Raw genomic sequence first — 25,883 nt, forward strand, 5'->3', positions numbered from 1 at the left:
ATGTTTTATATACATTATCTCATTCAGTCTGTCCAGCTAATATTATCTCTGTTTCACTGATAAGGACATTAGTGGTTTAAAGAGATTAGGTTATATCCCAAGATCATCTAAGCGCATTAGTGCTAGACTTAGGGCTTAAAACCAAGGCAGTCTGTCTTTAAAGTTCAGATTAACCATTCTGTTCTACTACCTCTTTGTACCTAGAAGTGATCTCTCTTTCCAAACTGTAATCACACTTAAGATGAGCTTCTTGTATGGTAAATACCACATAATAGTTTAAATTTTATTGTTCACATGTATACATCTTTTCTACAATATTCATTTGGCAAAAACGTAACAAACATTTACTGCCAGGCTCTTCACGGAGAATTGGTGACATGGAGAAGAATCAAACAAGAGTCCTTTTCCCCAAGAAACTCAGTCTGATTGAGGGTGAGAGATAACAAGCAAATCTGAATTAGAATATAACACAGTGTGGTCATTTTAATATCGATATTTCCAAATGCTCTGAGAGTAGATATGGAGTACTAGTTCTATTGCCATAGAAGCGGAAAGAAAAGGATATTACACTGTGCACCACGGCTATAATTCTTATTTGTAACTGCCATGGAATGAATCTGCATTGGTCAACAAGCAGATTTGGGAAAATGAAGAGGTTTTATATGTATGTAATAGTGTCATGGGTTTTTTTTTTTCCACTTTATACTAGTGGGTTTTTCCCCCTTTTAGTCATTTCACACACAAAAATAATAATAATAATAATAACCAATGTTTATTGAGCACCTGCTTACCATATACCAGGCACTATTCTAAGCACTTTATATAGAATTCATTTGGTCTCTGCAACTTCCTTTAAGGTAAGTAAGTATTGATATCCTTGTTTTACAGATGAAGAAACAAGAAGAGGCATGACCCTGCATCATAAATCACCCCCTTAGTAAATGGCCCAGCTGGGTGGTTTGGATCTAGAGATTTATTTTTTTTAAAGATTTTATTTATTTATTTGTCAGAGAGAGAGTGAGCGCACAAGCAGGGGAAGTGGCAGAGGGAGAGGGAGAAGCAGACTCCCCACTGAGCAGGGAGCCCGATGTGGGACTCGATCCCAGGACCCTGAGACCGTGACCTGAGCTGAAAGCAGATGCTTAACCGATTGAGCCACCCAGGTGTCCCAGCTGGATCTAGAAGACCATACGTTTAATTACCTTGTTCTCTTACCTCTCAAGTCTACTTCTTTCTTATTGAATAAAATAAGATAGCAATATATTTTCTTTTCCAATCCCCTCCCTCTCTTGGCTTCTCCTTTTCCCTCTCCCTTATACTTCTCCTCTTTTCAAAGAGTCAACATTTGTTGACTCTTTATTCTGCCCAAAACAATGCAGGGTGTTGGGGATACAAAGGCAAATTAACAAAACACCAGCATACATAGAACAGTAAGAAAACATGGATGAGGGACACTAGCCAAGGTGGAAAGAGAAGGACTTCTTTGAATAGATGATCTTGAGCTTAGTTTTGAAGGGTGAATAGGAACTAACTATCGCAACACAGCAAGGCTAAGAGCAAAAAACACAGGCTCTGGAGTCTGATCTAAGGTTATTCGCATCAGGTTGTGTACAACCTAGGGAAAGTTACTTAAAACCTCCCACCCTTGATCCCCTTGTATATGGAATGGGTATCATAACACCTACCTCTCATGACTATTATGGAAATTTAAAATGAAAAATTATGGAAAACATTCAGCTCACAGATGACCTTAATATGCTGGCTGTTATTATGATTGCTCATAATCTAATAGAACCACTAAAAAGTAAAGCTGAGCAAGGCGTTAGAGTTATTTTCAAGGTAAGAAAGTGGAGATCCAGAGTGAGGCCAGTGTCACATAGGCTTAGTGGCAGTTAGAACTGGAACCTGGATCCTTTAAGAGTTCTACCATTTTCCCTTTACTTGTCTGGTGTTCTGAACTCTCCTGTCTACAAGTCAATCTATTTCATTCCCTTGTTTAATGTGTATTTCCCAAACTTTCCAATTGTTTACATTGTGACTTTTGCCAGATTCTTTTAATAACATCTCCTATATTATTATTTGCTTAATATTTTTTCTTCAGATAAACTTATTTTTAATGAAAGCATTTCAAACATTTTTTTTTTTAAGTAGGCTCCAGGCCCCATGTGGAGCCCAAGGTGAGCCTTAAACTCACCACCCTGAGATCAAGACCTGAGTTGAGATCGAGTGTTGGATCTTTACTAAAAGTGTTTCAAACAGAAATTTTATATCACCATTGTACACAGAAAACCAGTCACAGGTTTGTGCTGTAATAAATTCTATTTCATCCAAGGCACATTAAAGTAAATACCAAGCTATTAAAATAAAAAACATTTCATCTAATTATCTGCACTTCCCCAAGTGGAATGCATACCACATCTGGGAAATGCTGGCCTATATAATTAATCAATGAACTTCTCATTTTACAGAAGTTCTAGACCATGTCCAAATCCATCTGAAAACCAAACTGCCCTTTGCGGTGGCTGGTTTATGACTCAGAAGGAACAGAGCAAAAGACTCACCTCACTCCCTGGCCTGCTACTGACTCACTATTATTTATATCAGCAACTCTCATTAACATCTTTAGTTGAACACTAGCCTCTCCTATTTTTGCTATTTCTTCATCCCCTGGAGTTTTAGCAATTCTGGCAACGAACATACTCTAGAAACTAACATAATGGGGCGCATGGGTGGCTCAGTGGGTTAAGCCTCTGCCTTCGGTTCTGGTCATGATCTCAGGGTCCTAGAATCAAGCCCCACATCTGGCTCTCTGCTCAGCGGGGAGCCTGCTTCCCTCTCTCTCTCTGCCTGCCTCTCTGCCTACTTGTGATCTCTCTTTCTGCCAAATAAATAAATAAAATCTTAAAAAAAAAGAAAGAAAGAAAGAAACTAACATGATGCTTTAGTTCCGTTTATTTGGAAGTTTCAAATCCCTGCTTCCAGCAGATTCTATCCCCCCGACTTGGAATTTATAGTTAAAGAAACCTAGATCAGTCCCTGCCCCAAAAGGGACCCCTGCTGAGGAACTGCAACCTTCTGAATGGTTCCGCACGCCAGGCCGCTGCTGCCCACCCCCACTCAGAGGGCCCTGCGCAGGTGTGTTTTCAGTAAATAGTCATCACCTGAACCAATTGGGGTAGAGGGGCTCTGGCTCGAACTGCTGCCACTAGGTGGACATCTATGGCAATTGCACCATTCTCACCTGCCAATGAAGTCAGAGCTTTGGCTCCAGCACTTTCTTTCGGAGGCAGCCAACCTTCCTCCCTCATTTACTGACACTCTCTGTTTCTCCTCCCCGCAAGCCCTCCTCTGGTGAGTTAGCACTGGGGATGTCTGCATACCAAACACTTAGCTAATTGATAGTCTGTCACAATCTGCTCAACAAATGGTAGGCTTTTTTGTTTTGTGTGTGCCCCCTGTGTGTGTGTGTGTGTGTGTGTGTGTGTGTGTGTTTAGTGACATGTTGGTTGTATTTTTAGCCAGGTTGGGAAAGGAAGAGAAGGAGTTACTCTGGCAGACAGAAAATGTCTTGCCAGGGTCTTTCTTGCCTGGCGTTCTCTTAAGTGGCTGTGAGCGCCTTTAACAGATGGAGTTCAGTTATATGCTCCAATCTGATTTTATCAGCACATATCCTGGGCAAGTTCAACTCGAGGATGAAGACTTCCTTTGTGCTTCTGTATGTGTTGTCTTGTCACCCTTTCTTGTTAGCACTCTCTCCTCATTTTAAGGAAACCAGCCTTGGTCAGCCATGAGAGATGCCGGTGTGGGAGTCACATAACAATGTCTGACACTCCACGGGGATAGAAGATGGTGGCAGTCCTGGCCCAGCCTTTGTAGTGAACCTTCCAACCTCCCCCATCAACAAGAAGCACATTTTATTCTTAAAGTAAGTGGCAGAATGTTCTTGGTAATCAAGAGAGACACTAAAACAACCCAGACAGAAGAGCCATCCTCTAAGACCGCCAGCAACACCCAGAATGGCCCATAATTCTTCTATCTGAAATAGGAGGTCATGTGTTACTATTGATATAGCCTTTATCATTAAAGTTGGACGTTGCACTTCACCTCTCAGGAAACATTAACTCAAAGGAACCACTACCACCCTGAACAGCATGTGGTACAGCGGGTAGAGCCTGGACTCTTGGATCAGAAGATAAATAGGGTATCTATTTGCACAGAACTGCTATTAGCTGCTGTTTTTACCCAGTCCAGATGGGTGTATAATACTTCTTTCTCATACAGGGAGACTGGGGAGAACCTTGTCCAGACAGAACATAAATAACTTCTTTGGTCCATCCCATGAAGGCAGACTTTACTTTCTAGAAAACCACACACCTACTCTGACTTATGGAAACCTCTATTCCCATATCCCACTACCAAATATGACACCAAAATGGATTTAGTCATCTCTCTGAGAGGAAAGAATAGAGTGGAACTGTACTAATCCAGTCAGTTTAATTCCCCTTTAATGGGAACTAAATTAAGATCTCAATAATACATGATGACAGTTCTGCTTTCTAGTCTTATATAGAAACTACGCCTCTAGCTCTAAATCCTAGTTATCTCTGACAGAGGAAGTGAAGCATTGATCAAGTAATAGAGTTGTTATGTTGTAGGGAGTAAAAGGAGTGGAAAGAAGAGATTGATGGCCAGGGGGGTGGAATAAATAAGTACCAGGGTGAGACTTCTGGGTAAGTCAGACAGGGATGCCAGGCTGGGAGGGCGAGCTATTTATTCTGGGATTTACGAGGGAGCTCAGTGTTGTGCTTAATGAAGTTACATGAACCTGGGACACAGTAAACACTAAATTTCACAGAATCTCATAGCTGGAAGAAATCTTTAATGTCATCTGGTCCCATTTCCCAAGAAATGCCTAGAAACCCTCTATAGACTCAGTTTACTAGAAAATGTTTCTGTTTTTAAGCACTTTGTTAAGGAAATCAGCAGTTATTTTTTAAGTAACCCCCATTTGTTATAGTTCTGATTGTTACTTCACGACCCTGGGAAGTTGTTTCCTATTTAGGGGCCTCTGCTCAAAAGTGTGACCTCTCTGGCTATTAGTTTCCGTGTCTATAAATAACCACCCCAGATCTCTCCTGCCTCCCCTCCTCGTGGAGAACAGGCGAAAGAAGACAGGAGAAGTGGGAGTGTCTTGGTAACCCTGAGGTATGGTGCACTTTAAAAAACATGACAAGTGTTGCTTTCCCTCCTGTATTCCTCACCAGTGACATCCCCCCATGCTGCGCAAGAGGGGCAGTGTTCCATCCCTCTCTGTTCTACCAAGAAGCTTCTCACCCTTGCTCTTCATTCTTTTCATAGAGTGACCCACAGACCCTGTAAGAGCATTCACCCAGGGATCCTGGGCTTTTGCATAAAAAACAAGGAACAGGCTTGTGCTGGTCACAGCGCTGGCCGCCTGGGGTGGGGATGGGGGAGGGCTAGCGTGCAGGGAGGCTAGCAGTGGTCTTCTGGCTCCTCCCCACATCCTCGACTACCAGGGCCACCTGTCCACAGGCCTCTATGGACCCCTGAAGAACCCAGCAGTAGCAGCCCACACAGAGGAGCCTCGTAGTCCTCGGTTTTCAGTCACAGTGGAGCCTCCTAATGGCCCAGACTGTTGTTCCCTTTAAGAGGCATTTAGTAAGTGTTTGTGATGCGTCAGGCCCTGAGCTTGCCACTGGAGATAAGAGATGAGTCAGATGCACTGCCTTCCCCAGAGACCTCACAGATTAGCGGGAGAAACAGACTCATGAGTGTCATACACAAGACGTGTTATGACCAAAGCCTGAACGGTGTTTGGGCTTAGCCGATGGATCACTTCAGTCTGTCTGAGGCTCTGGTTCAACTTCTCAGAGGAGATGAGGTTCAAACAGAACTTTAACAGGGGTGTCGAAATTCCCCAGGGGAAAAGAAGAGACATTTCAGGCAGGGGAAGCTCCCATTACAAAGGCACAGAGCTGTGGGAGGACACCTGGCTTCTGGGTAATGGGAAGGCCGGAGTGTGTGCTCCCATCAGGGAGTGGGAAGACCTGAAACCAGAAGGCTTGTGAGGGCCCAAGGAGCAGGCCTTTATGATGTCATGGCAGCCACTGAAGGATTTTAGGGAGGACAATGTCATGGTCAGGTAAGGTTCTTAGAGCATTTAGGTGACAGTGTGGGGGCTGGGTGGGAAAGGAGAGAGAAGATAAATTAACTGAGGGTACTGAAAGGAAGGGACAGATCCTAGAGAGATTGAGGAGGTAGGATTGATAGACCTTATTATGAAAAAGCCTAAGAGCTTCTGACACAGGAAATTAAAAAAGAAAGAAGGCACACTGAAAATTTAGTGAGGGCCCACAGGTAAGATGACAAGATATCTTACATCAACTTGACTTCAACTTCTTGACTGCCTGGCCAAGATGGCCTGGGTAATGTTTGCCCACAGGAGGTCAAAAGCTTTTTTACCAATGATTTTTCCTAGCTGCAGAGGTGGAGTTGGCAGATCTGGCTGGCTGAGCCAGTATTCCCTTCCTCCTTCTCTCCTGCTCCACATATCTCAGTCCTGAAACTGATTGCTTTGTCAAGGAGGTTGCCTTCCCCAAATAGAAAAAGAGCCGCATTTGAGTTAAGGATTGGCAAATAACTGTGTAGGATCTCCATGCTAAGTCCCATCTAGATCTATGTATTATCACCAAGAACTGCATAGCTCAAAATGCTCTACTGTCTCTAGCATACAGTTACAGACCAAGCAGGGGGAAAATATCTGGGCTGGGTCTTGAAGGAAAGCAAAGGAAACACAAATGCGCTAAAATCATATCTTTCTTGGTTTGGCACCTAGAGTGCTCTAGGGATGAACTGTCCAATATGGTAGCGTGTGGCTATTGAGCCCTTGAAATGTGACTAATGTGACTGAGGAACTGAATTTTTTATTTAATTTGTATTACTTTAAATGTAAACCATTCCCTATAGCTAGTGGCTACCATCCTGGATAGCACAGCTCTGGAGTGCATTTAACAAGCCCAGATTCTGTCTCAGATGTTCATTCTTTGCTTCATTCTCCTTGTGACCCTCCTCTGTCCCTGCTCTCTTCTGCCTAGTCCTTCCATTTTGATTACCAATTGGCTATCTTCCAGCTTCAAACACTGGTTGTTTCCTGGTTATTGATTTCCTCTCTCTCTCTCATCATAACAGAGCCCTGGACTACCTTCCATTTGACTCGCGCCTTAATACCTCCTGGTTTGTCCCACCACGTGTGTGGACCTAGCTAAAGTAGGATTCAGAGAATCCTCTCCTGCCACACTGGGCCCTTCAACAGGTCTCATTTCCTCCTTTTCCTTGGTTTCTTTTCCAGGTCCCTTGAACCAGCCAGTTAGTGATGTGGAATATTCTTTGATGTTCTCCCTCCCTGATGAGCTGAGTTAGAGGATGGGACAGTTGAAAGAAAAGGAAGGTGGGAGGGAGGGTTGTAATAGATTCAATGACTACTTTGATCTGAGGTCTCTGGTAATAGGTCAAGAGCTCCATCCGGAGGCCTTTTCTGTCGTTTTTGTTTTTTTTTTTTTTTTAAAGATTTTATTTATTTATTTGTCAGAGAGAGAGAGAGGGAGAGAGAGCAAGCACAGGCAGACAGAATGGCAGGCAGAGGCAGAGGGAGAAGCAGGCTCCCTGATGAGCAAGGAGCCCGATGTGGGACTCGATCCTAGGACGCCGGGATCATGACCTGAGCCGAAGGCAGCTGCTTAATCAACTGAGCCACCCAGGCATCCCTTTTTCTGTCGTTTTTAACTTTGATTTGGGTAAAGATAGTAATACTGATAGATTGTTTACCTTTGTGGATGAAAGGGATAGATTCAGGATAGATTCAAAAAACGGCTCAGGGTGCATGGGTGGCTCTGTTGGTTAAAGGCTGTACCTTTGGCTCAGGTCATGATCCTAGAGTCCTGGAATCAAGTCCCATATTGGGCTTATTGCTCGGTGGAGAGTCTGCTTCTCCCTCTCCCTCTGCCAGCTGCTCCCCGTGCTTGTGCTCTCTCTTTCTCTCTTGCTATCTTTCTCTCTCTGTCAAATAAATAAAGTCTTTTAAAATTTTCAGAAAAAAAGCTCTTGATAGGCCAAAACAATGGACCAAATTTAACATGACGAAATGGAATGATGACAAGTCTCAGATCCTGTATTTAATGGATCTAAATGGCTAATTGCTTATATGTCAATACGTGGCTCAGAAGGCTTGGTGGGTTTTGCTGATTATGAATCAGTGGTGGATAATAAGAAAGGTAATATACTCCAGGAAAGCACTACAGAATCATATCTAAGAGAGATCTGTGCATTTCCACAGCAATCAGAACACACCTGGATCATTGTTTCAGGTTCTGAGCATCTCACTTTAAAAAAAAAATGGTGGGGGGAACATTGATTAACCAGCCACAGGGCTAAAGGGACTGGTAACCCATCATATGAGAACTGAGCCACCTGAGGCTTGGAAGAACAGACCATGGGGATGGGGTCACCATCCTCAGACTCTGCAGGGCGTTCACAGGACAGAGAGCAGACACATTCTCAGGGGCTCCCGAGGGTAGAGCAAAAAACAGAGTGAAAATTCAAGCCGACTTCAGCTCAGTGTGATGGAAATGTTCCCAACTGAACTGTGATTTTTGGCATTGTAACCTGCAGAGCAGAATTTGGGAGAGCCCCCGGAGGAACGATGTTAAACATGCCCCAGAGCTAGTCTGCTCAAATATTGATTGTCTCTCCAGTGATGGATGGCTCATTCGAATGTGTAAGCCCCATACTTGCTGATCCCGTTTAGCTGGCAAGTTCTATATTAAGTGTCAGACTCTTCTCATTCTAGCTCAGCATTCTAATTAAATAACCGTGACTCCCTGCATGTGGCCAACAGGTTTCAGGCACAGAACCTCTAGCACCAAGCAGAATGGCAACATAATTTTAGCTCCGAAGCAAAATGGGTCTCACAATAGCATCAGTGCGGCGTGTGCATTAACATTTGAATATGCTATATAATAAGCGTGTTAATTACTCTGAGAAGAATACTTGAAGAATAAAATAAGCTGTGATCATTGGAGGAGAAAGGGGCTAGCCACTGATGGGATGGCTGCTGCTTGATATTCAAAAATACACGACAGCTCTCATCACAGGTAAAAGATAAAATTACTGGGATTATAAACCGTGATGAGAGTGGCAGGAAGTGATTGGAATTTTATTGGAAGGAAGTATGTGGTATAGTTGTTGTTGTTGTCGTCGCCGTTTACCACACTCAGATTTATTACTAATAAAAATGTGTTTCTGTCTGGTGGTTTCGTTCCTTTGAGCAGTTTAGGTGTGAACCTGTTACTGTATTGCTCATCTCAACTGTGCAGAAAACACCTGACAGTTTACAAGGGAGATAAGGACCTGGGAGGGGAAGGTCTCCGGTTGGACATGGGGCCACGATAACCACCTTGTGCTAGAAGAGAAGCTGTAGGGACACCTGGGCGCCTCAGTCAGTTAAGCGGCTGCCTTCAGCTCATGTCATGATCCCAGGGTTCTGGGATTGAGTCCTGCATGGAGCTCCTTGCTCAGCAGGGAGCTGGTTCTCTCTCTGCCTGCCACTCCCTCTGCCTGGGCTCGCACTCGCTCGCTCTCTCTCTGACAAGTAAGTAAATAAAATCTTAAAAAAAAAAATACAATAGAAGCTGTAATGATGACCCAGTACCCCATGCCTTGGACAACCTAAAAGGGCAGTTCTCAAAGTCTGGTCTGCAGACCTCGCTGCGATCCTGCTACTCTTTAAAGGGGTCCATAAGACCAAATTATTTGTATAATAATAATAGTATTTGTCTTTTCCACAGTATGGAACAACTATATACCATAAGATTCATTTCTATGAAATGTCCCAAACAGGAAAATCTGTGGAGACAGAACGCAGATAAGCAGTTGCCAGGGACCAGGAGAGGTCAAAAGGGAGAGCCTAATGGGTACAGGGTTTCCTTTTGGGGTGAGGAAAATGTTCTGGAACTAGGTAGCAGTAGTAGTGATGAATGTCCTAAATGTCACTGAAAATAGTTAAAATAGTGAACTTTATGTTATGTGAATTTTACCACAATTTTTTTAAAAGACCAAAAAGAGAGAGAGAGAGAAAGAGAGAGTAAAGCTTGCACATTGTACCACATGAGAAATTCTTCCTCTCCAGAATTTTGAAACTTGAGGGGTTTGTAGTCCTGAAAGTTTTCCTCTTTGCAAGGCCTCAATAGCTACAATTCTTTCTTTCTTTCTTTCTTTCTTTTTTTTTTTTTTTAAAGATTTACTTATGTAGGGGCGCCTGGGTGACTCAGTGGGTTAAAGCCTCTGCCTTCGGCTCAGGTCATGATCTCAGGGTCCTGGGATCGAGCCCCACATCGGGCTCTCTGCTCAGCGGGGAGCCTGCTTCCCCCTCTCCCTCTGTCTGCCTCTGCCTACTCTCTGTCAAATAAATAAATAACATCTTTAAAAAAAAAAAGACTTACTTATGTATTTATTCTCACAACCTGTGAGATCATGATCCATAAAATCATGACCTGGGCTGAAATCAAGAGTCAGATGCTTAATTGAGCCAACCAGGTGCCCCAATAGCTATAATTCGTAAAGAAACATTTTTCTTATTCCCTGAACAGTCTAGCCTCTTTTAAACCATCTCTTTGGACTTTACCCAATGCTTTATCCTTTTGCCTTATCTTTTCTGTTGACCTGGAAAGTTAGTACTTGTTCTTTAAAGTCCATCTAAAATGAGGGGCGCCTGGGTGGCTCAGTGGATTAAAGTCTCTGCCTTCTGCTCAGGTCATGATCTCGGGGTCCTGGGATAGAGCCCCACATTGGGCTCTCCGCTCGGCAGGGAGCCTGCTTCCCCCTCTCTCTCTGCCTGCCTCTCTGCCTACTTGTGATCTCTGTCAAGTAAATAAAATCTTTAAAAAAAAATTTTTTTTTAATTATTTAAAATGACATTCCCTTGGTGAAATCTTCCTGGACCTGCACTCCCACCCCAGGAAGAAATGGCCAGTCTGGGTTCTTATAGTACTTTGGTCATATTCCTTATGTCATATTTCTGATATAAAGAATTGTATCACAGTTACTCGCAATACATCACTTTTTGTTAATATGTCTGTCTCTCTTAAAAGGTGAGTCTTAAGAGTGGGAGTATTTCTCATTACCCGAAAAGCCCAGTACATACACATACCCCTCACCCCACACCCCTGTAGCTCTCCAAATGCTGTGCCGATTAATAACTTTATAGTAAGTACTTTTTAAAAGGCTTTACAAACATAGACTCATTTAATCCTTCTAGCCTTATATACATTTTATAGATGGTTCACCTGAGGTAACAAAAACTTTAGGGCATGAAGAGATGTTAAAACAGCAAAGTCATGGGCACCTGGCTGGTTCAGTCGGTTAAGCATCTGCCTTCATCTCAGGTCATGATCCCAGAGTCCTGGGATTGAGCCACATATCAGGCTCCCTGTTGACCAGGGAGCCTGCTTCTCCTTCTCCCTCTCCCTCTGCCTGCCGCTCCCCTTGTTTGTGCTCTCTTTCTCTGTCAAATAAATAAAATCTTACACACACACACACACACACACATCAAAGCCATGCGACAGTAAAACCACAGACAGCATCTGCTCTCAAACTTGGCACATGGGTGGTGCTCAGTAAATGTCTGTTCTGACAAGAGAAGGAAAAGCTAATAATACTGGGTAAATAAAAGGTTCCCATATCTCTTTTAGACTTCACAGTGTTAGAGCTGGGAGGGGACATTGGCTATATCCCCGTGCAAGTTAGGGATAGAACAGGGGAGCTGCCAGGCAGTCCTGTGGAAGAGACATGGCCCTGGAGCTGAAAGGGAGAGATCAGGAGCAGGGAAAGAGTTCTCCCAGAAGGGAGGAGAGAGTGAATAAGCTGAGAAAGAGAGAGAGAGAGAGAGAGAGAGAGAGGAGCTCAAGATGATTATTTGACCAGCACTAAGGAAACCCCCATACCCAGGAGAAAGGCGGCAGAAGGCAGGAGAACTAAGACACGGGAGAGCCACGGAGCAATGCAAGATGGCCCAGAGCATGCATGCCCCCCAGGGGATAAAGTCTCAAATCAAAGAGCAAGTCAAGGCTTCCTCCAAAAACCAGCTGTAGCTCTTGTCCCACACCGCCCTGATCTGCCCAGAGACAGCTACTTCCAACTCTTCCAGCTTCTGAGGTGTACCCCGTATTTATAAGCAGTTTCCCTTGCTATTTCTTGATCTCTCCACTTTAGCTGTTACATATGGACCTCCTACCATTCAAAGATGAGGATTTAGCTCTCTGCTACCTCCTTAAAAAACTGGGTGTGCATGAGCCAACTGGAAACCAAGTGACCCATCTGAGGGGGAGATAGTTGCTACTTAGCAGGTTACTGCCAGGAACTCAGCTCCAGGTTGGCGGGATGTGTTTTTGTTTCTATAGGCCAGAAAAAAAAAAAAAAAAAAGAGTATGTTTATTTGCAAGTCACCCACACACAGCTGAAAAACGGGGACTTAACCATGAAGCTCACACTAAGGATCCCAGGTCGTTCAAGCTTCAAGGTTGGTTTGATTTAGCAGAACACCTGTGTCATCGATGCTGATTTCCGTGTGAGATGGCCGCCGACAGTCCCCGGGGTCCTCACCCACATCCAGCCAGAGAAAGGTCATTTCTGGAAGCCTCTTTCTCAAAGACCTCAGCAAACCTCTGTTAGTCTAGATTGGGTCATGAGCCTGTAGTGGGTACTGTGAAGCTCTGCTCAGTTTCCCTCGTCAGGCTGGACAGAGCCATCTCTCAGATGCTGAGAATATTCTTGCAGTCAGTCTCAGGTCTCAGGAAACCACTTCCCCCAAGGTTTTATACCCCCCCCACCCCAGGGTGCTGTCTGAGGCTAGCCACTGGCTGATGAGCCTGGGCCCTACGCTTCAATTTGGAACGATTCTGAAGGGTCCTCCCCATTCTCAAGTCCCTAGTGGGATCATCTGAGGCCTTGGTTGTAACTACATTACAGTTAGCTGATCAGCTCTGTCCACGTCTGCCCTGTTGTCTTCATGTCCCCACAAATGTATGTCCTAAGAACACTCCTTAATAAACCTTGTGCATGTTACTCTCCATATCAGATCCATTTCCAGGGAACCCAATCTAACAGTCCTCACTTCTGGATCAACAAAGGTAACAAGAGGTGAGACTATGCTGATGAATTAGGACTAATTTGCATGCCCTATTATAGAACCAGGGTGGGATCAGCTTCTCCCAAAGCATATAGGCTGAGGCAGGGAAGATGGGGACTGGAACAAAACTGAATTGTTGATAAAAAAGGGAAGAATCATCCTGAGGAGGAAATGCTACAGATATTTTGATCCTTCAAGAGAGCCAGAAGCAGTTTATGTAAAAAAAAAAAAAATCTCGTGATGTTTCCACATTGGAAACTAATTGAGTATTTTTAAATGCCATGAAGAGCCGACAAGACATGGTCCAATACTGGCCCACATTTCAGCAGTTGGCAACCTTAGCCAGAAAAAAGCAGGTGTAGTTTGTAGTTCCAGAAAGCAAAGTTAGGACTGATAGCTACGTGAAATCAAGATTTCAGCTCATCTAATGAATAGTTTCCTAATGATCTGAGCGATATAAAAATGAAATGAAGCATCTAAGGAGGAGGTGAGTTCCCTAGCACCAAAGTTCATGTTTGAGTCACCCTAGAATTTGAACGCTATGATCTTTGAGATCATGTTCATTGATACCCATATAAAGTGCCCTACCTTTACAAAATATCATTCATACACCCTTATCCTGATCTTAACAGCAAACAGCATTGGGATTACACCAGTAGTACTACTGAAACACGACTCAGTTTCCTTTTCCTGGAAATCACCCCACTTGACTCATCACTTCTGGATATCTACTTAAGTTTATCAAAGGGAAAAAGGTATCTTGTCTTAGATATAAAGATGCCCCTAGCAAACCCTTTATAAATATCATGATAACATCTGTTCCTTAGAAATTAGCATTATATTCTAGCATGTCAGAGCTGGAAGCATCTCAAAGATCATGCAGTCCTGTTCCTTCATTCAATAGAAGATACAGAGAGGGGAAAGAACTTAACTTACACAGTAAAGACAAGATTGGGGTCCAGATTTCTTTACTCTTGGAGCAGAGTTCCTCCCACTGCAACCCAAGTGATTTTTTTTTTTTTTGGTCATTAGGCTTAAATAGTTTCCTATCATCCAGCTATCCCAGAGTGACAGGATTAATGGGCTAATGAACTTCAGGGTTCTAGGAGCAAGCCAGTCTCGGCACCCATTCCCTTTCAGGAGCCTAGAGTATGAAACCATTTATAGAGATAGTTTCTTTGATTACATTTAGAGGTTACTTGTTTTAAAAGTATTATGTTCACATGGTTCCAAATTCGGTGTTCTTTTCTCAATCTCACTATGCCTTGACAAAAAACGCCACAGTATGTAGTAAAAACTCAGTCGCGAGAAGCAGGATGAAAGGTACGGTGGGTCTGGAGGGCGAAGAGCCACTGAACCAGGGCTCCTTAAATTCCCTAATAGGACGAGCCCGCAGAGGGACCAATCGGCCCAACCTGTAAAGAAAAGAGGGACTCAATGGGCAGATAAATGATCACCTTGAAATATGACTTGTTTCATCCCGCTCCTTCATCCCATACATCTAATCTGACACAAAGCCTGGTCGAATCTTCCTGTGAAATATGTAGCTTGCCTGTCCCTCCTTCTCTCCCCTCACAGCAAAAAACTTGATCTGGACTTGAGTTACCTCACACGGAGGTTATTGTCACAGGCTTTTTAACTAACCTCCTCCAGGTACAGAAATAGCCTTAACCTAAATGAACATGTCTTTCACCTGGTTTCATTAATAGCATGTGTGTAAATTATGCTGGTCTTTTAAAAAGCCTAGCTGTTTACCCTTCAACTCCACGTAGTGGAAAAAACACTGTTAAGTGCCATAAAAAGACGTGCTCCAGGTCAGGAACAAGGCTGGTCACCAGAGAGAAGAAACTTCTCGGAAAATGGGTAAACAAGTTGCATTATTATTTTTATACATTAGTATAGGACTCATTAATTAGAAGAAGTGAATGCCCAGCAACCCAGATAAATCTCAAAAATACCATGTTGAGTGAAAGAAGTCAGACATGAGAGTACCCTGTGGTATGATTTCATTCATACGAAGTTCAAGAACAGGCAAAACCATCTCTTGGGAATGTAATTTGGGATGAGGGTTGCCTCTGATAGGGCACTGGAAGGGTTACAGGGGAATGGGATAGCCATACTTTCTAACTTCTTTGGGGTATCAGTTTTACACATATATACCTTTGTCAAAACTCACCAACTGTACGCTTAACATCTGCCCATTTTACCCTATGGAACTATTCCTCAATGTAAGTGAGCAACTGAGAGAAACATACCTGCTCAGGCTGTTGCGGCAAGAAGAACCAGGATGTTCGGTGAAAAACAGTGGCTTCCTAGGAGGCCCCAGCCCTCTCTCAGCTTCTCAGTAAAGAACATCTGAAGAATTGGAGAAATTAGGAATCTCCCAACACCATGCAAAACCGGACAGAAAAGCAATGCTAGGGTCTCGGCATCATCTTTTTTTTTTTTTTTTAAGATTTTATTTATTTGACAGAGAGAGAGATCACAAGTAGGCAGAGGCAGGCAGAGAGAGAGGGGGGAAGCGGGACTCGATCCCAGGACCCTGAGATCATGACCTGAGCGGAAGGCAGAGGCTTAACCCACCGAGCCACCCAGGCGCCCCATTTCTTTTCTTTTAAAGTCCATGTTGCAGGCTCCTGTGTGGCTCAATTGTTAGGCATCTGCCTTCGGCTTGGGTCGTGATCCTGGTGTCCTGGGATCAAGCCCCACATTGGATTCCCTGCTCAACGGGGAGCCTGCTTCTCCCTCTCTCACCCCCCCTTCTGTTCTTTGTCTTGCTGTCTCTCTGTCAAATAAATAAAATAATAAAATGTTGGGGCGCCTGGGTGGCTCAGTGGGTTAAAACCTCTGCCCTCAACTCAGGTCACGATCCCAGGGTCCTGGGATAGAGCCCCACATTGGGCGCACTGCTCAACGGGGAGCCTGCTTCCTCTTCTCTCTCTCTCTGCCTGCCTCTCCCCCTACTTGAGATCTCTATCAAATAAATAAATAAAATCTTTTTTAAAAAGTTAAAAAAATATAAAGTGCATGTTGCCGCTGGATTAAGAAAATCTGACCCAAATTGAGCTCATATCCTACCACTTTCATTCCCTGAGTAGACACTTGGAAAAAGGTATGAAGTCCCTTAGCCCCTCAGCGCCTCCCACACCGTCTGTCCTCTTGGCCACTCCGGGGACATCCAGCCCTTTGAGAACAGATCTGAGGCAGCCAGAACACCTTTTCTCAGCATCCACAGCTACTGCCAGGAGCTATCTCTGCCAGCTTGCTTGCTGTTTAAATTTCATTTGTTTCAGAGTTAGAACATGGACAGAGATTTTTAACTCCAAATAGGACTACAGAGCTCTTACCCAAACAGGGGCTCCTGTCCCACACTTCCCACCTCACTTCCCATTCTTCCCAGAGAGTCGTTCCAGTTCTTTTCAGCTGTTGCCTCTGGTGTTGGCCTCCTTTTACATAAATAATATGGTTATAGTACTCTTTAGGTTGTTTTTTTTTTAATTTGAGACATTAACTGTTACCTTTAACTATTTTTTATTAAACTTTTTTTTTGTAAGTATCTTTATTTATTTGAGAGAGGGAGAGAAAGCAGGAGCAGGGGAGAGAGACAGAGGGAGAGGCAGAGGGAGAAGTGGGTTCCCCCCTGAGCAGGGAGCCTGACTGGGATGTGGGAGGTGGGGAGCTGGCTCCCAAGACCCTGGGCTCATGACCTGAGCTGAAGACAGATCCTTAATCAGCTGACCCATCCAGGTGTCCCGACCATTAACTATTGACTTCCTAACATGAGAAAGAGGAATTTCCTTCTCTTCCACCGTCACTCTCGCCCAGTTTTGACTACCCCTCTTTTCAGTCCTGGTTATTTATATTAGCGTGGCTTCCGACGAGCCACATACCGGTATTTGTCGTACAATTTTTTCTTTTTCCTGGGGTTAAGAATGACCCCTTTTCGTTGTTTCCATTTCTCAATGAAAGCTGTAAAATGACCTCTCAGTGTGGTTACATGGGAGGTAATCCTCACTTTTATTTTCCAGCATCCCTTCTGGAACCCTCTGACCTCTTGCTCCATCCATCCTGGGTTGCTCTCTAGACCTACTGTCCAGCTACCCCAGTGGGGGGGGATTCTCCAGTAGCTTCCTAAGAAAGGGTGCCTGAAGGGTTACTATTCTGAGATTTTGAATGTCTGAAAACATTTGTAGTCTTCTCTCATCCTGAGGGATCGTTTGGCTGTGTGTTACCTTCTCAGCAGAGGGTCCTTTTCCTCAGAAGGGATCAATTGCTCCACTGTCTTCCGGTTTCCCATGTTCTCTTGAGAAGTTTCAGGCCATTTGACTTTTGATCCTTTCATTATGACTTTTTTTTTCCTCCTAGGACACGTTTAGGATTTCTGGTTTTCTGAAATCTCGTTATAGTGTGACTTCACGGGCTATTTCAGTCTGGAAATCCAAAGGAACTGTGTTGTATTATTGCTCAATAAGTTCATCTTTTATAGCTGTAGATAATGAAAATACTGACGTTTGAGGGTCTTGCAGTGGAAGTGCCAGCTTGCTTCCTGAGCACCGTGGCATGATGCCCATTAGTCTTTAAGACCTACTGGTACACACAGTTTCCACTCACCTTTTTATTTATTTTACTATTTTTTTAGATATTTATTTATTTATTTGATACAGAGAGAGAGAGCACAAGCAGGGGGAGAGGCAGACAGGCAGGTAGGCAGAGGGAGAGAGAGAAGCAGGCTCCCCACCGAGCAAGGAGCCCGATGTGGGGCTCAATCCCAGGGACCCTGGGATTACTACAGGAGCTGAAGTCAGCAGCCCAAAGGACTGAGCCACACAGGAGCCTCTCCACTCAACTTTTTAGTGCCTCTCTTGTAAATATGAATGAATAGTCAAGAATGATCAGGTACTCAGGAAAGACTCTGAACACAGGAGCCAAAAATCTGAGTTAGTGAAAAGGAACTTGGAGAAAATGAACCCATTTCAGATATGAGAATGCAACTTTATCTCTTCAAAGATAGAAAGATGTTACAATAAAGCAACTGGCTGACTTAGTGATGGAACATGCGACTCTTGGTCTTGGGGTTGTGAGCTCCAGTCCTGTTGGGTGTAGAGATTATTTAAAAATAAAAATCTTCAGGGTACCTGGGTATCTTGGTTGGTTGAGCATCGGACTCTTGATTTTGGCTCAGGTCATAGTCTCAGGGTTATGGGATTGAACCCCAGGAGAGCTCTGCGCTCAGCCAGAGTCTGCCCGAGATTTTTCTCCCTCTCCCTCTGCTGCCTCCCCCACAGCACTCCCCACTCTCTCTCTCAAATGAAATAATCTTTAAATTTAAAAAAAAATCTTAAAAGAAGGAAAAGATGTTACATCAATGAAATAAAAACAGGGTGCTATGAAAAATGAACAAGACAAAGCCCTTGGAAATTAGAAATATAGCCAAGGAAAAATAAATCTGCTTATTTTAGATATTTTCTCTTAAATCAGTCACTTCGCCTGAAAAGAATTCTCCAATCTCCTGCCTTTGGAGATTAGCTAGTAGCCTTCTGGAAGGGGAATTGGAACAGTAGCTCACCATTTGGGATGTAGACTTCCACTAATTCCCTTCATTTTAGTCTTCTCTTTTTTTTTTTTTATTTATTTGACAGACAGAGATCACAAGCAGGCAGAGAGGCAGGCAGAGAGAGAGAGAGAGGAGGAAGCAGGCTTCCCGCAGAGCAGAGAGCCCGATGCGGGGCTCGATCCCAGGACCCTGGGATCATGACCCAAGCCGAAGGCAGAGGCTTTAACCCACTGAGCCACCCAGGCGCCCCAAGTCTTCTCTCTTTCTTGAATTTTGATTAATTTAATATGGGGCCACCTGGGTTGTCCTTTAATTTTAGTTTTCCTTTAGTATTTATCTTTTTGTTCTGCTTTCTGGGAAAATTTCCTCAACTTTGTCTTTTTAAAGATTTTATTTATTTATTTCAGAGTGAGCAAGAGCACAAGTTGGGGGAGAGGCAGACTCCCCACCAAGCAGGGAGCCCAATGTGTGGCTAGATCCCATGACTCTGGGATCTTGACCTGGGATCTTGACGTAAGCCTAAGGCAGATGCTTAACTGGCTGAGCCACCCAGGTGCCCCTCCCCACCCTTAGTTTTAAATCCTTTTAAGGATTTGGGAGGAGATGGCAAGGAGCATATGAATTAAATCCATCACCATTATCAAATTACAGAGCATTTCTGTTACTTCAAAAGAAACCTCATACTCATTAGCCCTCACTCCCCATTACTCCCCGCCCTTAGCAACCACTAATCTACTTTCGGCCTCTGTGGAGTTGTCTGTTTTGTATATTTCACATAAACAGAATCATACGTGGCCTTCGCGTTTGGCTTTTTTCATTTAGCATAATTTTTTTAAGGTTCATCCATGTTGTAGCATCTAGCAGTACCACATTCCTTCCTATGGCTGAAAAAAAGTTCATCGTATGGCTATGCCATGTTTCGTTTACCCAGTCATCGGTTTATGGACATCTGCATTGTTTACAATTTATAGCTATTATGAATAACACTACCATAAACATTCATGTGCACATTTTGTGTACACATATATTTTCATTATCCTGGGTATATGGTAGGAATGAAATTGTTGGCTTTGTTTAGCTTTTTGAGGAACTGCGGAGCTGTTTTCCAGAGCCGCCCTACCATTTTACATTCCCACCAGCAATGCACAAGGTTCCAGTTCCCCTACATCCTCCTCACCGACACTTGTCCATCATTTTTATCATGGCCATCCTAGTGGGGGTGAAGTGGTATCTCACTGCAGTTTTGCTTTGCATTTCCCAAAGCCTAATGATAACTGAGCTCCTTTCATGTGCTTCTTGGCCATTGGTATACCTTCTTTGGAGAAATGTCATTCAAATTTTTTGTTCATTTGTAATTAGTTATTTGTCTTTTTGTTGTTGAGTTCTAGTTCTGTATATATTCTGAACAAAGTCCCTTATTAGATATGCGACTGCCAGGTATTTCTTCCCCTCCCACGCATTGTCTTTGGACCTTCTGCTCGGCATCATTTGAAACTTAAAGTTTTAAAATTTTGATTAGCGAAATGTATCTTTCATTTTCCTTTGGTGTGTTGGGCTTTTGGTGTCACACCTAAGAAAGCTTTACCTAATCCAAGGTCATGCAGGTTAACTCCTTTCTTTTCTTCAGGTCTTCCGGTTTTAGCTCTTAATATTGAAGTCTGTGATCACTGTGAGTTAATTTTTGCATATCCTTTGAGGTACAGGTTCAGCTTCATTCTTTTGCCTGTGGATGTGTAATATTCCTTGCACCATTTGTGTAAAACACTACTCTTTTCACATTGAATTGTCTTGACACCCCTAGGTTTTCAACCTTGTCATGCTGACTGACTGAAGATTTTCTGAAAGATGGTACCTAATTTAGGAAAGGGTGAGGGGAAATCTTATGCGGTGCTAACAGGAATGTAAAAGAAGTCCAGCCTCTGGGGCACCTGGGTGGCTCAGTGGTTGGGCCTCTGCCTTCGGCTCAGGTCATGATCCCGGGGTCCTGGGATCGAGCCCCGCATCGGGCTCTCTGCTCAGCGGGGAGCCTGCTTCCTCCTCTCTCTCTGCCTGCCTCTCTGCCCACTTGTGATCTCTGTCTGTCAAATAAATAGAATCTTTAAAAAAAAAAAAAAAGAAGTCCAGCCTCTGAAGGGCAACTTGCCGTGCACATCCAAATTCGAAACGTATATACTTTGCTTCAGGAATTGTCTTCTAGGAATTTATTTTCAGGACCTAATTGTACAAAGCTGTTATACGTAGTGGGAAACAACTGGAAGTAAATGTCTATGAGTAGGAGACCAGGTGAATAAGTTATGCTACGTCCATACAACGAAATATGATGCAGACTTTAAAAATGAAGGAGGCCAATAAACAGATAGATAGATAGATATTTAAAATAATGGAGACGTATATTTATTGACACGGAGCAATCTTTTGCTAAGGGAAAAAGGAAAGCATGTCACAAAGCACAATGTATAGTAGGATTGCATTTCTATATTTTACATATGCAACTACATTCATAGAGATAACTCAGAAAATATTCACAAAAATGTTACCAGTGGTTGGCGCTAGGTGATGGCATTTTGGCGGGCTTTTATTTTCTTCTTTATACTTTTTTGCATTGCATGAATTTGCTACATGCATATGTATTGTCTTTATATTCAGAAGAAGAAAAGCTATTTTCATTTTGCAGAAGAATGTCCTCAAGGAATATATATTGTAAACGACTATTCAATGACAGGGAAAGATGTTCATAATATATTGTTAGCCCCAAAAAGCAGGTTACAGTATCATCCCACTTATGAAAAAGAAAAATTGAATGTAATATACACAGTATTTCCTCGGTACTACGATACTTTTTTTTTCACTACTTGCTATTTCTGAAATAAGGATGTCTCTTATAATTTATATGAATATTTAATGTAGTGGGCTCTCCCCTCCCTGCCCCCCTGAAAAGCTGTTATTAATGAGACGATGCTTCTGGCAACCTGAGACTGAGAAAGTACCATATGTGGGTAGAGAAAAGACTGGAGGAACAGACACCAAAACATGAGCAGTGCTTTGCCCTGAATTGAAATTTTTATTTCCCTCTTTTTGTTGAGTACATTTTCCAAGTTTTCTATAGTGCATGCATAGATAAACATTAAAAACAAAACAAAACAAAACCACCCGGAACCTGCTTTTCAAGGAAGTAGAATGTGAGGGTACCTGGGGCTTATGGCCTTTACCAAAATAAGAGCCTAACAAATTAGGGAGCACAACAATTCCCTGAGTAATGTCAGAGTATAGAGTGAGGGAGGAGTACCTTGCATGCCCACTGAGGGGCCCATGGCCAGGCAGGAGCTGGCAAAGCAAGTTTGAGAACAGATGGAAAGTTCAGTCATCAGGAGCAGGACTCTGAGATCAGTCTTAGTCCTGTGTGGACAAGGAAATCCTTGTGATGTAGGAGAGGGTCCAGACGGTGGGATGCTGGCTAATTATGGAGAGGGGTGCTCAACACTGTGGGGCCACTCAGGCTAGCTCAGGAACACATTCCCAGTTCCACAAGAGACCAAGAACTGAATGAAACTGAAAAGGGGCCTGCCCCTCCCTTTTTTTTAAAGATTTTATTTATTTGACAGAGAGAGATCACAAGTAGACAGAGAGGTAGGGGCCTGCCCCTTTTAAGAGTGAAATTGTATATTGGTTTGGGTGAGCCCTTCTCTCAGCCAGAGGGGCAGGGTCCCTACAAGAGGCGAAGGACACGGACTGGAGGTGAGGACACAGACTGGAGGTGAGGACACGGACTGGAGGTGAAGGACTGAAGGCCACAGCAGAACTTCCAACGGCCTCTGCTTAGGGAAAGGGAGAGACTTGGGCTTTTGGTGACTGTGCCTGGAGCACAGAAGAGGAAGCCAGGTACTGTGCCAGGTAGGAGCTTCACCCACATGACCACGTCTAATCTTTGCAACAGTCCCCGAATGAGCAGCCTGAGCCTCAGAGAGGTTATGTGGTTTGTCCAAAAGCACAGCCAATAAGTAATGGAACAGAATTCCTAACTCAAGAGTCCCTCTCTGAAAAGCAAAAAACTTTTTTTTTTTTTTTTTTCTTACAAATACACAGGTGGACAAAACCTGCAAGGATATACGCCTTAATGGTGGATAGGTCTCATTGGTACGAATTTAATTTCTAAATTTTATTTTATTTTCTCAGTTTTGGTGTTTTGCTTTGGTTTTTTGTTTTTGTTTTTTTTTTTACTTTCCACCTCCTCCATGATGAGCACGTAAATCTTCTTAAAGCAGAGAAAACAAAAAAATTTTTCAGAAGCAGTTGTGAGGACTAGTGGATCAAAGTAATGGGAATGAATTACAGTGAGACCTTAATGACAGAGAAATCCAGGTTCTTTACTGGTTATGTGAGTTCCACTTGGCTTCACTGAACCTGTTTCCTAAACAATAAAAGGGGATTATAATCTTGTCCCAGTGAGCTGTTGCCAGGATTAACTGAGATGCAGTGTACATGAAAGTCCCAAGCACAGTATTTGGCATAAGGATGATGTTTAATAAATATTAAACTTGACTAGTCATAGCTCCTCACGCTGCACCAGGAAGGCCAGGCACCTACAGCTGTTTCAGAGAGCAGAAAGGAATCTGGTTTCCTTGGCAGGGGCTCCTGACCGGACCTGTAGCTGCCTATACACCAGACACTCTCTCCTCCTCTGTTTTTACCATCTGGAGACTAATAGGATCTCATTCCTTACCCCATTTTCACCTATTTGCTCTTCTTTCTCCCTTTGTCTCAACAATCTCAGCTGCTCAGATAGTATTTTTGAATACATGTGACATTATTTTTAACATAACACACATTTGCAGAGCACCTGTGTCCTAAAGATGGCCCCAGATTTCTACTCTCCATTCATATCCTCAGGAATATTTGTACAAGCTTACAGTCTAGTTGAGAATTTTAGATCCTTCAACTCCCATTTGTTGTCTAACTGCTGTCACTGGTACACACGCCCTATTGTGGAAACCCAAAAGGCAGATCTTACCAGTGTATGCACATAGGCTTGGGAGAGGAGGGGAAGAATGGAATATTTAGTATTTAAAGAACAATGATCAGGGTGCCTGGGTGGCTCAGTGGGTTAAGCCTCTGCTTTCGATTCAGGTCATGGTCTCAGGGTCCTGGGATCGAGCCCCGCATTGAGCCCATATCGGGCTCTCTGCTCAGCGGGGAACCTGCTTCCCCCTCTCTCTCTGCCTGCCTCTCTGCCTACTTGTGACCTGTCAAATAAATAAATAAAATTCTTAAAAAAAAAACAACAAACAATGATCTTCTCACCCTAGATTATGCACCAGATTCATATACTGCCTTTACTGGACAGAAAATGTGCCCATTCTGCTAAACTGGTTTCAAAATCAGTTAAACCAATGCCTGAGTGGTGCTGTTTCCTCTCACCTTCAAATTTATTAAATTCTGTTCACAGCCACAGGGTTTGTGGAAGGCTCAGGTCATCTGATGCTGCTGCTGAGGCAGTGAAGTGGAGAGCAGGCCCAAGGAGTTATAAACTAGCTCAAAGTGTTCTCAGACATATTCTGCAGTAAGATATATATAATATATACACACACACATACATTAACATTAATGGGAGTAAAAAGAGATTCACCCATAGTTCAGACTCCCTAAGAAACAAAGTCGTTTTCAGTTTTCCTTAATCTCTTTCAGCCCTTGTTCAAATCCATAAATCTCTGGACATGAAAATAATTGTGGATTAGATACAATTATATATTCTACTTCTTTTTCGCACCCAGATGCATACTCAGAATGATCTTAAGTACAGCAACACTCAAAACCAGGGCACTGCGACAACAGCCCCTTCAGGCCTGTGGACTGACAGTCCTGTGGAAGACGTTGGCAGGGCGCTGAGACACACCCTGTTCCGCCTGTGTTATTTATGCCTCTGGCAGTGAAGCCCCTGACAAAGAAGCATGTCACTGGAACACATGCTCTTTGTTCACAGAGGTGCATGCCAGCACCGGCTGTGTCACAAGGGACAGTACCGGGTTTGTAGTCTCTCCTCCTTTGGCTCTTTTGCTTTCTTTTTATTTGCGTGCACATTGTGGCTATGTTTATTAATTACTTGGTAGCTTAATCTTATAAAACAGACATTTATCCTGTGAGCTATGTATCACGGGGAAAGAGTCCTTCATACCCTTGGGTTGGTTCTAAAAGGACAGGATCCCAAGATTTGCTCCTTTTCTTCCTAAGGATCAATACCACCTTCCCCACCAGCCACCAGGCTACCACTCTCCTTAGCACAGAGCTACCCTGTTCTAGGCTCCTTCAGCATCTCTCCTTTACCTGCAAGATGGCTTTGCCCGCATGCTCTGTTTGGTACTGAAGGCCTTCTACAACTGCTCTCAATCTACTGTGCCAAAGCAGGCGTCATGCTATGACTTCATTCCTGTTAGACTGATGGTAGCTGAAAAGATGGCAGGCAGGCTTTGGAGTCAGACCCATTTGAGTTAAAACTTTAGCTCCACCTCTTGTTGGTGCTGCAGCTTAGGGACCCCGCGCTTCAGTTCCTCATCTGTAAAATGAGTAAAATACAATCTACTTCACAGGTTGTCTAAAGATTACATGAGAAAACATATTCAAACCCTAAAAGAGGATGTTTCCTAATTGCTCCTTAGCTCATGTAACCGATTTGCTAGTTTCTCATAAAAGCCTTTATCTCATGGCCTTGTGGATCTTATAACCTTATAGTTAACAGACCTCCTGGGACATCCTCAAGACCACTCTACTCATCATTTTCCCATCACAGAGATGTCTGCTAGAACTGACATTTTAAATACAAGACTCAAGAAACAACGTACTATATAGTGTTTGTCTTTTCCCAAAATGCTTCTAAAACTTTTTTTTGCTTTGAATTTTTAATTGGATGTTTTAAAAATTGATATAGACGGTTTTGTTTGGCACTAAAGGAACTCAGGTAAAACGGGAGGAGTCTTTCTTCACTTCAAAAAAACAAACCTTGGTTTATGGCATAGAATTGTGCACTTTTCTCTATTCATAAGTTGTTCTCAATCTTTGGAGCCTCTATGTAGATGGCATCTGATCTGACACATGACATATTTACTTATTTTAAGCTTAATATACCCTTAGGTGACT

At 43.3% G+C, this 25,883-nt stretch overlaps 1 pseudogene; it reads left to right on the plus strand.

Annotated features, from left to right (window-relative positions):
- LOC111146097 overlaps nt 1–25,883 on the plus strand; it is a 30,753-nt pseudogene that overhangs the window by 3,673 nt on the left and 1,197 nt on the right.

Source organism: Enhydra lutris, unplaced genomic scaffold (assembly GCF_002288905.1).
Source record: "Enhydra lutris kenyoni isolate GAN:26980312 unplaced genomic scaffold, ASM228890v2 scaffoldscaffold13, whole genome shotgun sequence".
Taxonomy (NCBI): domain Eukaryota; kingdom Metazoa; phylum Chordata; class Mammalia; order Carnivora; family Mustelidae; genus Enhydra; species Enhydra lutris.